This window comes from Macrobrachium nipponense, chromosome 43 (assembly GCF_015104395.2).
Source record: "Macrobrachium nipponense isolate FS-2020 chromosome 43, ASM1510439v2, whole genome shotgun sequence".
Classification (NCBI taxonomy): Eukaryota; Metazoa; Arthropoda; class Malacostraca; order Decapoda; family Palaemonidae; genus Macrobrachium; species Macrobrachium nipponense.
Window position 1 is genome coordinate 6,362,041 of NC_061104.1, and position 14,698 is coordinate 6,376,738.

Genomic DNA, 14,698 nt, shown 5'->3' on the forward strand with positions numbered 1-14,698 from the left:
CGGAAGTAGAGTAAAGGGAATGAAAGGGTTGGTTAGAAAAGGGAACATGATACATACATACATACATATATACATATGATATATATACATATATATATAAATATATATATATATATATATATATATATATTATATATATATATTATATATATATATATATATATGACGAACTGCTTTGCAATTCTAATTCCCCTTTTGGTATCTTTTCCGAAGTAGAGAGAACTGAATATCAAACGACATTTGTGGTTGAATTACAGTGAATATAAAAATGTCACGGTGATGCGATAAAGATTAAAACACTTATATATATAATATCAAAAACTCATAATAACGTGATTAGGAAATTTTTGAAGTAATTAAAGTCCACACTTATGTAAGCTGTGTATTAAAAATTTATAAGACGGGAGCTTTCGTCTACTTGAACAGTAGACCTTTTTACATGTGTGGACTTTTATTATTTCAACAATATATGTATATATATACATATATATGTGTGTATTTGTGTGTGTGAGTATACGTGTGTGGATATGAACATCTTCAGACTCTCGAACAACTAAAGCGACAAAAAGAAATGAAAGAACATCAAACATGAACATCCACGATCACACAGAAATCTCTTTAACGTTACCACGTATTTTCTTATTTTGAATACACTTCTCGGAAATATCATTTTTGCTTCATAATTTTCGAGAAACTCTATTCGTACTTTGAAAGAAGTGATTTTACTGCTTACAATGGTTCAGTATTTTTGAAGAGGCTAGATTTATAATGTAGATTTTTTTGCATCCAAAAATAATGGTCGCGCCGCTGCTCCGAAAAAAACACGTTTACATTCAGCAACATTTGCAAAGCTACCAAACTCGTTTCTAGAAGCAAGTAGACCTTTAAAAGAACTAATATTTTTATAGGTACTTCAAATGGTTTTAAATTTATTGCACTCTCAATCTAACGTTTTTAGTTTTCTGTTAAATAAAACTATTGTGCCGGCTTTGTCTGTCCGTCCGCTCACAGATCATAAAAACTACTGAGGCTAGAGGGCTGCAAATTGGTACGTTGATCATCCACCCTCCAATCATCAAACATACCAAATTGCAGCCCTCTAGCTTCTGGCAACGATATAGGATAGGCCACCAATGCGACGTGGTTAAAGTTTCATGGGCCGCGACTCATACAGCATTATACCGAGACCAGAGAAAGATAGATCTATTTTAGGTGGCCTTGATTATACGCTGGAGCGGCTCTACAGAAAACTATATTGCGCCGAAGAAACTTCGGCCCATTTATTACTGGTTCTATGGCGTTCATATGTTCATATTTTATGTACTATAAAACTGAAGATATATAATTTTCCCGTAACATCAAGAAGATCAGATACGATGATTATGGTACTTAGTTACTAATTTTGCCAGCCATTTGACCAACAATACAACATGAATATCTATATACGTTTTCTTATTACTATATTCACGAATATCTATATACGTTTACTTATTACTATATTCACATGTCCTTACAAACGCATAAAACCACAATACAAGTAGATTCACTCATGAATAAGAGCGTAAATGAATTTTTATTTCTTTACATAAAAGGTAAACGCCAGCAACTGGCACATTTGCAACTTGCTTTAACAGAACTATTTTAATTTTTGAAATATACATAAAAATCAATACTAAATAATAAAATAAAGGATTAATCTTTTAGTTGTAACGAGTATTTAATGAGGCCAAAATTACCTTTAGAATCTAAACAATAAAACTATTTTGATTTTTGTAAAGCCAGCAAAAAAGACAGAAATAAATTATAAAAGAAAAAATTAATCTTTTACTTGCAACAAGTATTAATGTGGGCAAAAATCATTACATTATAAAAAAGCTTTCAATTTTTGTAAGGAAAAAAAACAATAATAAACTATAAAAGAAATAATTAACTTATAGTTGTAATGAGTGATAATGTCGCCGAAAATATCTGAAGTCTAGAAAAATGTTAGAAAAGTATATTTTTTAAGGATAAAAAAAGGCAGTAATAAATAATACCAGAAATAATTAATCTTTTAGTTGCAACGAGTAATAATGTGACCACAAAAAAATCTTTGAAATAAAAACAAGAAAAACAAGAGAGAGATACACATACGCTTCATATCGGTAGTTTTACAGGTGTCCACTGCTTTTTGGTTTATCGACAGGTGTTGGAACATATCGAACCGCTGTATGGGGCGCAGGTGTATGAGGTGAAGTCCGAAAAGCAGCCCAACAACCGAACTCAAGACCAACTTTTGGATGTCATCGGTGAAGCTACGAGAGTGAGCGGCAATGAATCAGTTGCATGAATCATTTCTCTTATTGAGGGAGTCTCTCTCTCTCTCTCTCTCTCTCTTCTCTCTCTCTCTCTCTATATATATATATATATATATATATATATATATATATATATGTATGTATATATATATATATATATATATATATATATATATATATATATATATATATATATATATATTCGTAATAATCTCTCTATGTCTCTCATGATAAATTTCCTTCCAGTCATTTGTTTTCAGAATTACATTCACTAATAGCTTAAGAGTTGAATTCTAATATTTAGTCTATGGAGAGAGAGAGAGAGAGAGAGAGAGAGAGAGGGGGGGGGTGGGGGGGGGGGGCTAAGGGGGGGGGGGGGGAGGCGGCTCTCATGTGCCTGTCTACTTGTGTTACAGGATATTCCATTTATGGGAATCATGACCATAAAATAAGAATATGTCTGATTTTATAACGTTTATAACGTACGATTGTGTCCTGTCGCTGTAAATCAAGTGTTTAGCTTATATTCCCGTACTTAGGATTATTTATCTTCACGCATTGAGCAAGTTCGCTACATTATGTTAAATTCACACTGAAAAATCATACTATTATTTCAATGTTGCAACTGTTGCATAAATTACTGGAAGTTAAATGATTTAGATTAATAAAGGCAATTTCCACGTAAGCATTGGTTCTGATTCCATTCTCCGCTCAAGACTAGATAAGATTTTCACTGGAAGACCGACTTACTCAAGTCCCTATCAGCAAGGGATCGGATTTTTGGTATAGGGTCGATAGGTCAACCTGCTGCGTCATCAGTAGTAGCCGCTGACTAATTCCCCAAGGTCTTATGTGGGCGGAAAGGGGTTGGAACTAATGATAAATATGTTCGGTCCTCCGACACTACGAAATGCAGGAACCACGCTTTCCCTCTGTTGCACATTGAAGAAATTTTAGCCTTTATCCTTTGAATAAAAATGGTATAGAAAATTGATTCAAGTTCAAATGCATTATAAAGTATCTCACAACTACTATCGTAGATTCACATCAACCGTGCATCCGATGTCTAGGCCAGTCTCTTACGACGCTCCTGATTGGCTGTTGATAAGCCAATCACAGGGCTGGAAGCTCTCAGTCTCTCGAGAGAGTTTACATAGGTAGGATCTATGTTCCACTGCTCCTGAGGGATACCTTTTTCAAAAGCATCCCTCAGGAGGGTGGAACATACATCCTACCTATGTGAACTCTTTCGAGAGACTGAGAGCTTCCAGCCCTGTGATCGGCTTATCAACAACCAATTAGGAGCGTCGTTAGAGACGGGCCTTGACATCACATGCACGGTTGATGTGAATCTACGATAGTCTAAAACAGCTTCATGGACGCCAAGAGTGTAATCGGTCTGAACCTGAAAATGATGACGCTAACATTTTTCTTCCTCCGCGTTTTTTCAACAGATGTTGAAGTCCCACAAGTGTGTGATGATGATAGTGGCAACGACGAGCACCGTTTTCCTGGAAACGGTTTTGGGGCTGTACGCTTACGACCTGCAGCTGGTCTGGAAACAGAGGCCCATCTTCGTGACTAACGCGCCCCTGGGAATCCTGAAGGGCCTCATTAGGACGCACTGGGAGCTCTTCGCCACGAGCGCCATGGTCGTGCACGTCCAGGAAGCCAGGTTTGAGAAGAGGTCTGTGAGATTCAGGCGCCGTAGAGGCACTTCTTTCGTTGTAGGAACAAGGTCTGTAGAGATCTCTATAGACCTTGTGTAGGATAGTCTGGCCAGGCTACCGTGTCAAACTTCTTGAAAGGATTCGTTCGTCAAAGTAGGAATAGAAATGGATATATATATATATATATATATATATATATATATATATATATATATATATATCACTTTAATTACAGGCAAAAATGACCTGTTTTGTCTTAGCTGGTCAAACTTAATGCCAGTTTCATTCTCCATGTAACCGAACTTGATATATAAAACACGTGCCAAATGCCATCCATATATATATATTATATATATATATATATATATATATATATATATATATATATAAGGCCCATTTAAACACTCTGGTTTAAAGTTAAGGATTATATTCCGGTGGACTCACTTCCACCCTTATCAAGCTTCGTCCACCGGAATATAGTCCCTAGCTTTAAACCAGTGTATTAATGGGCCTTTTATCCTTGAGACATATCCTGTTTTAACAGAAGAATTTATTTACACACACACATATACATATATATATATGTGTGTGCTTGTATATATACGTGTATCTACCGATATTTTGCTCTGCAGCCCAAATCAGACGTCATCCATAATCTGAATTCTAACAGAAATCCCTCGACAGATGGATCGGATTCTACTCTCACCAGCCATTCAGCCCCCAAAATGGAGGCGAGGTCATCCGTACTGCTTCGTGGACGACATTGCGGGGTCTAGTCACAGCGCCTAAAAATAAATCGGAGACCGAGAAATCTGATTCGTGGGTTTTCTCTGTTGATGTTGTTGTATTTGGTTTTCCTTTTTGTTGGAGTTTTTGCTAGCGTGTGCTCGCTCTTTATTTACTGTTAATACTTGTGAAGTGTTTTATTTCGTTTGCTATTCACATTTTTCTGTGTTTTAGTTTTGATATTGCTTTTGTTTAGTGCCTGTCTTGTTTCGTAGTTATTATGACATTTGCTACTTTGATATCTATTGTGTGTGTGTGTGTGTGTGTGTGTGTGTGTGTGTGTGTGTGAGATCATGCTATGTGGGAGCAATTTTTTACAAGCTTCAGTTTTCATAGCTGGAGTTTTAATTACAGTGAAGTTTTCGTCCACTGCATTTTTAGAAATATTTGTTCCAGTAATCATTAGGTATATAATTCTTATTTATCAAACACTTCCGGAATACTTAATCAATTTCGCATTTGTCTACTTTGTTTCCTTCTTGGCCAGGAACGGTTGCCATCATCATCCTGCGTTTTGTATAATGATTCCCTGAAAATCCTTCAATATTTTTTATAATGAACCTGCATGTGGTGTGCACGAGCTGAAATGGCAGTATGTTGTGCGAGAAATGTCATAATGACAGATTTATGAAAGATCATGAAACAACAAAATTCTTTAAAAAGAAATATAGATAAAAATCATTGTTTAGAGCCAAAGGACAGCAAGAGAGACAATGACTCTCGTTGCAATTGCTTCTATGCTTAAGAAAAATACTGCTCTTTCGCTTTACAACACCTCTGTATTCTGTATTCCTGTATTCCCTCCTATAATACAAGTAGTAAATTTTTAATTTCATGTTCCTCTAACTCGCAAGCAATGCTTAAAAGATGAAATCTCAGAGTGGGGTTCATTTTTACTTTATTTATTTATATATTCTGTTCCCTAGTGTGTGCTGCGGAGTGACGTTGTCCGTCAAAGAAGCCCTGAAGGACCCCATGACGTTGAATAGGATATTAATGAGCCCAGGGACATTCAAGTAAGTAGGAGCCTCCTATCCTGATACGTTCGTAGGATCCGTGAGGATTCCTTTTTCTCCTGAAAATAATTCTTTAGATAATTAGTGTTACTGATATGGGAACGATTCGTGCAAGTGGTCGTCTGGAAAATAAACAATTAGGAAGCGAGCGTCTCGGGACAGAGGGTCAGAGATGGCAGTGATGCTGAAGTGGAATGGAGAATGTAGGTCAAAGGCCAAGCGCAGGGACCTACAAGGCCATTCAGCGCTGAAACGGAAACTGTCGTTAAAGAGGTTGAAAAGTGCAACAGGAGGAAAACCTCAAAGCAGTTGCACTATGAATCAATCGTTAGGAGATGGCGGAAAGTACGATGGGTGAAAGAGAATATGAACGGAGGTACAGTAACAAGAATGAAAGGCGTTGCAGCTAGGGGCCGATGGGACGCTGCAAAGAACTTTAGGTAATACCTACAGTGCACTGCATGAGGTGCACTGGCGGCACTATCCCCCTACCGAGGCCGTGATGTTGAGGTAAAGATACATGTGGGAGAGGCGCGTTAAACGACTTAACTCCCACGCACACCATGGGCGAAGTGGCTCGATGTAGCCATAGTAGTAACAACAGTAATGATGAGTTTATACGCCTGAAATGAACTTTCGAGTTTCGGACAGAAAAACAGTTAACGATCTACCCCTAATGATTTCCATGACGGCAGTTAGGCGTGGCGGCACGAAAATGATAAACGTAAGAGCTTAGAGGCGCCGGTAACGTATTTATACTCCCGTCATTTTCCACCTGTTTCCCGACAGAGTGACCTTTAACTATCCTATAAATTGATCACATCGAGGACCAGACTTGACGTTAATCACTAAACACGGGAAAATGAGGTTTTTCATATTGTTTCTAACGTCCTTTGATTTTTTTTATTTCATGTTTGTTGTTTATTCGTTGATTTATATTCATTGTTATTAGCCATTATTTTCTCCACTCCGTTTTCTCTTCTATTCGGACATTTTTTCAAATAAAATCAACACTTTAGAAGAAAAAAAATATATATATGTATGTATGTATGATATATATATATATATATATATATATATATATATATATTATATATATATATATATATATATATATATATATTGTGTAATTTGTATGCCAGTGAAATACCTCCTGTACAATGAGTCCCAAATACGTTACAAAAATGACAATGAACACTTTGGCGATGGATGAGACAAGTGATGTGATATGTGTAGACTTTTTCTACGAATCTCTCGTAGGCTTTCATGATGTTATTAGGTTTACATTCTCAAACGAGCTTTACTCTATTTCAATTTTCTCTTTCTATATTCCTCTTCGTTTTATTAATACGGTTATATTGTGAGTATCAGAAATATGTGTAATCGCGCTATTTTCTTGAATCCATGTAGTTTTTTTTTTTTTTTTTTTTTTCCATGAGATATACTACCACTCCAACTGGCTGAGAATGACAGTATAATGATTTCGTATATTAACAAGTAAAAAATGAGCCCAAGTTTCTTCTGCGCAATCGAGTTTTCTTTACAGCATATAGTGCTGTATACTATAAGCTCTGTCACGGCCTATGAAACTGTCAGCCGTGGCCCATGAAAATTTCAGCCACAGCCCGGTGGTGCCCTGGGTTGTTGGCACCTATAACGTTGCCTGACGAACAATCATGGCTAAATTTAACCTTAAATAAAACAAAACTACTGAGGTCAGAGGGCTGCAATTTGGTATATTTGATGATTGGAGGGTGGATGAACAACACACCAATTTGCAGCCCTCTAGCCTCAGTAGTTTTTAAGATCTGAGGGCGGACGGACAGACAAATAACCATCTCAATGGTTTTCCTTTACTGAAAAGTAAAAGATACAAAACGGTTAGAACTGACCTTGAAAACAGAAATAAAAGACGTTAACAAAATTTGTTCACGGTTGAAATTTAAAAGTGACGAAGCAACACCAGCACTGGAAATTTAATATCAATAAAAATAAACAGACACCAGAGCTAACATTAATAATAGCTACATTAATGAGGCTGAATTTGGGTCAATCTTTCTTTTCTACGAATAATCCAACTTTTCCTTTCTATAAATCTAACTAAAATATTTTTATTATACAAATTCGACAAATATACTTTCTTTTTCGGTAATTGAAACTGCATTAATTTTTTTATTAGTTATAGTTGAGTTGAGGAACTAAAAAGATATGTAAAACTTTCATGAACAATTTAATTCTATAACCACTTATATACATTTTAAATCCAGGAATTTTCTGATCACTTTCATTGTGTTTGAGGAGAGCTAAAATAGGCGTTACTGTCTCCATTACTCATTAATCATAGGTTCGACAAACCAGTGACAGTCGTCATAACAGGGGAACACTGGCCGACCCACATCATACTCAATGAACGCAACGAGGTCAGCGGTTCCATGGGAAGTTTACTGAACGCGCTTTCCAGGAATCTGAATTTCTCGTGAGTTTTTATCCTTTGTACCGTTTGTTCCGCTTTTATTCTACCTTTCAGGGGATATAAAAAGCAATCATGTTTTATAATGGTGCTTTGCCAACTCAATAAATATACGCTTTATTTATAGAAACTTGCATACTTATTATGTTGCTTTGTTTCATAAATGTAATCTAAAATCAAAATCATATTTAGACGCATCCTCTCTAAGAATAAACCCACAATATTAAATATTATTATATATATTATATATATATATATATATATATATATATATATATATATATATAACAAATACCACAAGAAAATGATAAGCAAAAAGCCATTCCAAGCACTTTCGCCTTTATTGAGGCATTATCGAGGCCTCAATAAAGACGAAAGCACTTGGTACGGATTTCTGCCAATCATTCTCTACAGTATTCGCTTATATAATGAAGTCAGTTGCTTCTACTGTGATTTTTAAGCATATATACATGTATATGTATGTATGTATGTATGTATGTATGTATCATTTCGATTCTTTTATATGTTAACAATGTGGGAGACGAGCAAAGAACGACCTTTGAACTTCATTTCATGAAGCAATATTGATTTTCCTATTTCATCAATTTTTTTCGAGCATTATTATATTTTCTGCCCTATACCTAATTCTTCATCGATCGCTGATAAATCGAGACTTATGGGAGAACACCATTCCCGTATTCCAGGTACAAGATAGTTCGACCCGAGGACGGCTTTTGGGGTTCCATCAATGAGGACGGGTCCTGGTCGGGCATGGTCGGGATGGTTCATCGCCACGTGGGTGCTTCCCTACCAAACGTTGACGCCAGGCAGAAATAAACAAATGAATAAGCGTGCACGCTCTTTATTATAGTCATAATAATCATAAATGATAATACATGACGTTATATTTGAATAATAATGATCATTAATCTTAAATCTTACTATGATATACAGGAGGCGGATATGGCCCTAGGTCCACATGACATCACGCTCATTAGAACGACGGCCATCGACTACACTTCCCCGATATTCACCGACGCCAGGCAGTTCATTTTAGCCCAGAATCGAGCCGAGGTCGATCCCTGGGGGTTCATGCTCCCCCTCACACCCACCGTCTGGATAGGGGCCGTCATAGCCCTCTTGGTCATTAGCATGGTGACTGTCGCCATCGGACGAAATCACCAAGGAGACCCAACGCCCGTCTTCGCTATGGCGGTCTTCTTCCACACCTACAGGATGTTCGTGAATCAAGGTTAGTTCCTCACTGGACGAGTGGGTTCCATGCTTGACTATCAATCTGGTAGCCAGAGTTCGCTTCCCAATGCCGCTCAGTGAGGAATCAGAGGAATTTACTTCTAGTGATTGAGAAAAATCATCCAGTGATTAGTAATGGGGGTTGGGTTGGATCCCACCAAACAATAAGCTGGTAGGTCCCATTACTGAAGAAAACCCAAAATTAAATTGATTTCTAGCCACGTCAAAAAAAAATCCTAAACCTTTGGGCCAGCCCTAGGAGAGTTGTTAGTCAGCTCAGATGGTTCTGGTAAAACTAAGAATATACTTAATTCCGTGAATCAAGGTTAAATTAATTGGGGTTTGGTTTGAAATTAGGACGGCCTTTATGCCGGCAACGAGGTCTTTGCCTGTAAATACGGTCGGTTTAAGCGTCCATTTAGGTAGCTATGAGAGGGAGTAGAGGGCCCAGGTGGTGGAAACATCCGTACTCTGACCACCTGACAGATGCTGAAATAAGTTGGCCGATTAATTTTGACAGTGAAAGTTGTACTCTGCTTCCAAACGAAAGGGTTTTGATTACTAATAAATTGACGTTTTTGCTTACCCGGGGAGTAAGCCTTACAAAACTACTTCGTTATTGTTGTTCTTGTTATTGGGGGATAGGAAACAGGTCTACAGAAGAGCCTAAATAAAGGTCTGAAAAATTTGTGTCTCGTATTGAAATTAAAGATAACAGGAAATTAAATGTAGGATATTCATTGATTTATTTATTAGGAATGAAAATGTAAAAAATAAATAATGTGCATTTTAAACAATACAGGAAAATTATTTTTCTTAAAAATAAAATAAGCGTATTTAATTTTCATTGGTGAAAACACGGCTATATTGGCACCGAAGATTTCAGAACGTTTTTGAATTTACGTTACGTTAGGAAAATAATAATGTTTACAACGTTCTACGTTGTAGGGAATATCTTGCACGCCTCCCGGAGTTAAGGGGCTGGAGGGTTCGGAATCAACGCCTTGTTAATGAAAAGGTATTCGATGACCACTGTCTATATTTGTCCTGTCGGAAAGCACTAAGGTGTATTTTCTTCTTTTCTAAAAACGCATTATCTACGGTGGAGAAAAAACAATAACTAAACCATGTGAGTTCTGGTTGAGGGAAAAAAATTAAAATCTAAAATCAATTCATTTCAGGAGAGGAAAAATTTAATTAAAGTAATAACTTTAGTAAACGAAAAAATATTAATAAAAACATAGCATTTAGTGGAGGAAAAATATCCATTGAAGCCAACATCTTTAAAATAAGAGAAAGTCTAAAACGCTAAACCAATTACTGAATCATATGAAACCATATCGATTGGGGAAAATTGATTTGACCTACCTCCAAGACCTTGAGAAGGGCAAAAACAAAAAACAACATTTCCAAACAAAATATTATTGCCGCGGAAGGATATTACAACTCATTAAATCTAGTTAACTTCGTAACTCCTTGAAAACCCGCTAATTAAACCAACTACTTTGTTGTTGTTGATTCTTGGCTGGTTGTTGTTCTTGTTTGTTGTCTGAAAAAGGTGTTTTCGGCCGTTGAGTGAAAAAGAACAACAGGTATTTTAGGATTAGGCGATATTTATGATTTATTTATTAGAATGAAAATGTAAGTAAACAATAGATAAACGTGCCATGTTTAACAGTACGGAATATCATTATTCTAATAAAATCAAAGCGTATTTATTCAAATTTTCGTTGGCGAAACCGGTAGATTTTGTTAGCATGACGTCCCGAGTAAGCTGCAGGGCTTAGGATCCACGCCTTGTTAAAATGGGCGTACATTCTTAAAAACACATTAGTGCATATGATTTTCCTTATTATAGGCAAAACCTTTAATCTATTAGCTTCAGTTAACGTCAGGTTCTTTCGAACCATTAAGGCTACCATTCAATCACTGGTTAGATAAAGTTTCGCTAAGGAAAACTTTCCGTCTGTTCTGTCTGTCTCTGGTCTGTTTTCAGTTAAAGAATTCAAGAGATTCCGCGGGAGATGTGGTGGAAAACTTTGATTAACTGTTGGGAATTTCATCCCCTTTTTTTCTTTTAAATCGTATGGTCAGATCTTGATCTTGGGTTTTATACGCTAAACACATCATCCAGCACAGCTTTTTGATTTCACGATGACTGATCGAGGAAACGTTTTGAAAAAGTCTGGGTTTTAATATTTCTTCTTGTAGGTTTTGTTCTTGATTTGATTTCCATTTCTTCTTTTCTTCTTCTTCTTCGTCTTCTTCTTCTTCTTTCTTAAGGACTTTGAGGTTAACGTTATCAGTTCTGTCACGCTTATTTCCCTATAATCTAGTTGTCACCAGGTGTCATCAAGAAAGCAGATGGATAATATGAACGAGAAAAGGATATTACTATTTAAAAAATACCCACTTTTCAAAGTAACGAAAGCAGAGACCCAATAGATACGACGAAGCAAAGCAGAACCATTGTTCTGATATATTGCTTAGTGCTTCTGGTACCCTGACCCAGTTGGCTAACACGAATTGTAGCCTCAGCGAGCATGAATGCTTCATGGTAAACGATTTCATTTCATACTGTTCAACCGCCGCACTCCTCGCCCAAATCAAGAAGCAGAATTTGGTGGCCCAAACAAAAACAACTACCAAACAGTGACTACAGAAAGTCTTACCATACCCATACTGATACCAATTACCTATATCCATACCATACCCATACCCATATGTGTACCATATCCACTTAACCATACCGTGTACCATTATTCGCTACCTAAAGACCCGTACCCACATCCAAATCCGTTACCCATACTGATATTGATTACCTAAATAACCCAATATCCATGCCATAACCCCATACCCAATATCAGGTCCCAATTACCCAGGTACCTATTACCAATACCCATTTCCCATATCCATTCCATTCCGGACCCATTACAAATAATTCGTACCATACCCATAACCCCCCCCCCAGGTACCCAATTTAACCCATTATTCGTACCATACCAAATACCCAGGTTCGAACATCCCGGGGAGTGGAAGAATTGCATAAAAAATGCTTCACCGAAAATCACGTGTGCTTTCCACTTGGTCTCTAATGGACCAGACTAAGGTGCCATGAGACAGTTCTCAAAACAAACTATGATAAGTTCTCAATCAGTTGGTTAAAAAATAAGGTGGTGAGGTTCGGCAAACCTTCATCCCAGAAGGACTAACACTCCCAGGTATTTCATCTGAATAGAATAAACTTACTCTTAATAACTGCCATAATCATTCGTACTGAGTATAGATGTTCTACAAAGCCTAAACCTTCTCCCCAAGGGTATTACGATGAAACTCCAGCTCGTTTCGAGAGGAGTCGTTCGTCCATGAGCTGGCTCGTTGGCTGGCGATGATCATCCAGCTGGAGCTACAGTTACGAAACTGATGTCCCATCTTGGCTGGTGAGGTACGCCCCGAGACCCGTGGCAAACGATCACGGAGACCTGATTGACGACCACCACCATCATTGCCATTTTCCCTAGACGCCACGGCTTCTGAGCGAGGTTAACGTCCTGGGGTGCGTGTCCAGTGCTATGTTGATCATTACCGCGAGTCCTCGAAAAACCAGGAGAGGGTGGAATACTGATATGCAGAACCTATACTCTGTTTTTTTTTTGTTTCCATCTGTCCATCCGCCTTTGGTGGTTTGTTTGCGTATGGTAACACTGCATCCGGGGCTTTTCTTTAAAATAGCTTACGCTGGTGTAAGTTTGAGGTAAACAAAAGGAATACTGGCTGGGCGATACATTGCAAACTGAAAAGTGATTTTAATTATCACTGTATGCGAAATTACACCGCCTTTCAATATTCGAAAATAGGGTTATTAATAATGTTGAATGTAAAGATGGAAATGTAACTATTCTAAAGACCGGGACTGCAGGTTGTTACCATACGCAAACACCACAGGTGGATGGTGACAGATGGCGAAAAAAAACCGAGTATAGTTAAAGATTTATTATTAGTGATAGAAAGTAGAAACAATTTTGACCTATCGTCCTAAAATTAGTTCAGGGTGATTACGTCCTGGTCCAGCTCCAGTGATGTTTTGATGATTACCATCGAGTACTCGAGAACCAGGAGAGTGGAATAACTGCAAAAGGCGTCTTAGCCTAGCTGATAATTATAATGAGGATGATAAAAAGTACAAACATTTTGAATATCATCCATATCAAGTGGGTTCTTCAACCTTTTTATGACCCACGTCCTCTTAAACCAGTGGTCCTTTCTTTCTTTCACGCCCCCGCCCTCTTGCATTCTAAGAGTAAATTCCCTCCCAGATTTAAAGGAAAATAAAAAAAAACAAAAAAATGAGAAAGTGAAGGAGTTTGCAAGGGAGATAGAAAAGGGAACTAAATAAATTACAAAAACATGGTGAGTCCAACTGAGCCTAAACTAGAGTAAGTAGAACTCATAGGAAAACGTTATGTTGATTTTTTCATAAATTTCTAAATGTTACTTCCTCACTCTTTGTTAAGAGGAAATAAGGAATATAAAGTAGAGATTTTTTTTTTTCATTTTTTCTTGGGCTTGCGCATCCCCTGGAAAATTGTTGACGCTCCCCACCAGGTTACGAAAACCACTTCTATATGGTTTCAGGAGTCAGGAGAGCGGCATCCTGGAAGGAGGGTAGCAGACCTGAAGGAACGTTCGGGCGGTACATGATCCTACCACTACAACGACTTCCACGAGGCTCTCGGAGGACCCTGGTCCGACGGGGGGCCCGGGTGACCCTGCCATTCGCCTACCTTGGTACCACCGATGCGTGTCAACATCATCGCTAAATATTTCTCACGAAAAAAGGTTTGGGTTGGTGGAAGGATTTAATCTTCCTTACATATATTATAATAATATATTATATATTCTATATCTATATGTAATATATATGAAATATAATTATATATACGCAACACACTTTAGGCAAATAAACCGCTATTGTTAAGCTCGGGTTTCTTGCCACGTTCACAGAGAAGTCTATGTTTTGTGATTAATATATTTTGTTTGTTTTCATTTTTTATGCTTTCCTTAAATATGGGCGTTGAGTTTGTCTTCTTCCACTCAAGAAAACTAAGTCATTAGAAAGACGAACTAAACCACTAATTCAGGATATGACTGGGACTGATTTGTGGCTACTAAAACTGGCGTCAACACCATTCTACGTTACTGACG

The 14,698-nt window shown here is 37.4% G+C and overlaps 3 long non-coding RNA genes across 3 annotated transcripts in view; 2 read left to right on the forward strand and 1 right to left on the reverse strand.

Annotated features, from left to right (window-relative positions):
• The window catches only part of LOC135213810 (uncharacterized), a 7,872-nt gene extending 3,108 nt beyond the window's left edge, over positions 1 to 4,764 (forward strand). The window contains exons 4-6 of the long non-coding RNA XR_010314210.1: positions 2,186 to 2,302; positions 3,752 to 3,984; positions 4,652 to 4,764. This is a non-coding gene — a long non-coding RNA (uncharacterized LOC135213810). The remainder of the gene's footprint in view (positions 1 to 2,185; positions 2,303 to 3,751; positions 3,985 to 4,651) is intronic.
• The window catches only part of LOC135213815 (uncharacterized), a 196,001-nt gene that overhangs the window by 118,925 nt on the left and 62,378 nt on the right, over positions 1 to 14,698 (reverse strand). The window lies entirely within an intron of this gene.
• Positions 5,647 to 9,476, forward strand: LOC135213811 (uncharacterized). Its single transcript, XR_010314211.1, has 4 exons — positions 5,647 to 5,769; positions 8,114 to 8,245; positions 8,944 to 9,034; positions 9,194 to 9,476. It is a non-coding gene; the product is annotated as an uncharacterized LOC135213811 (long non-coding RNA).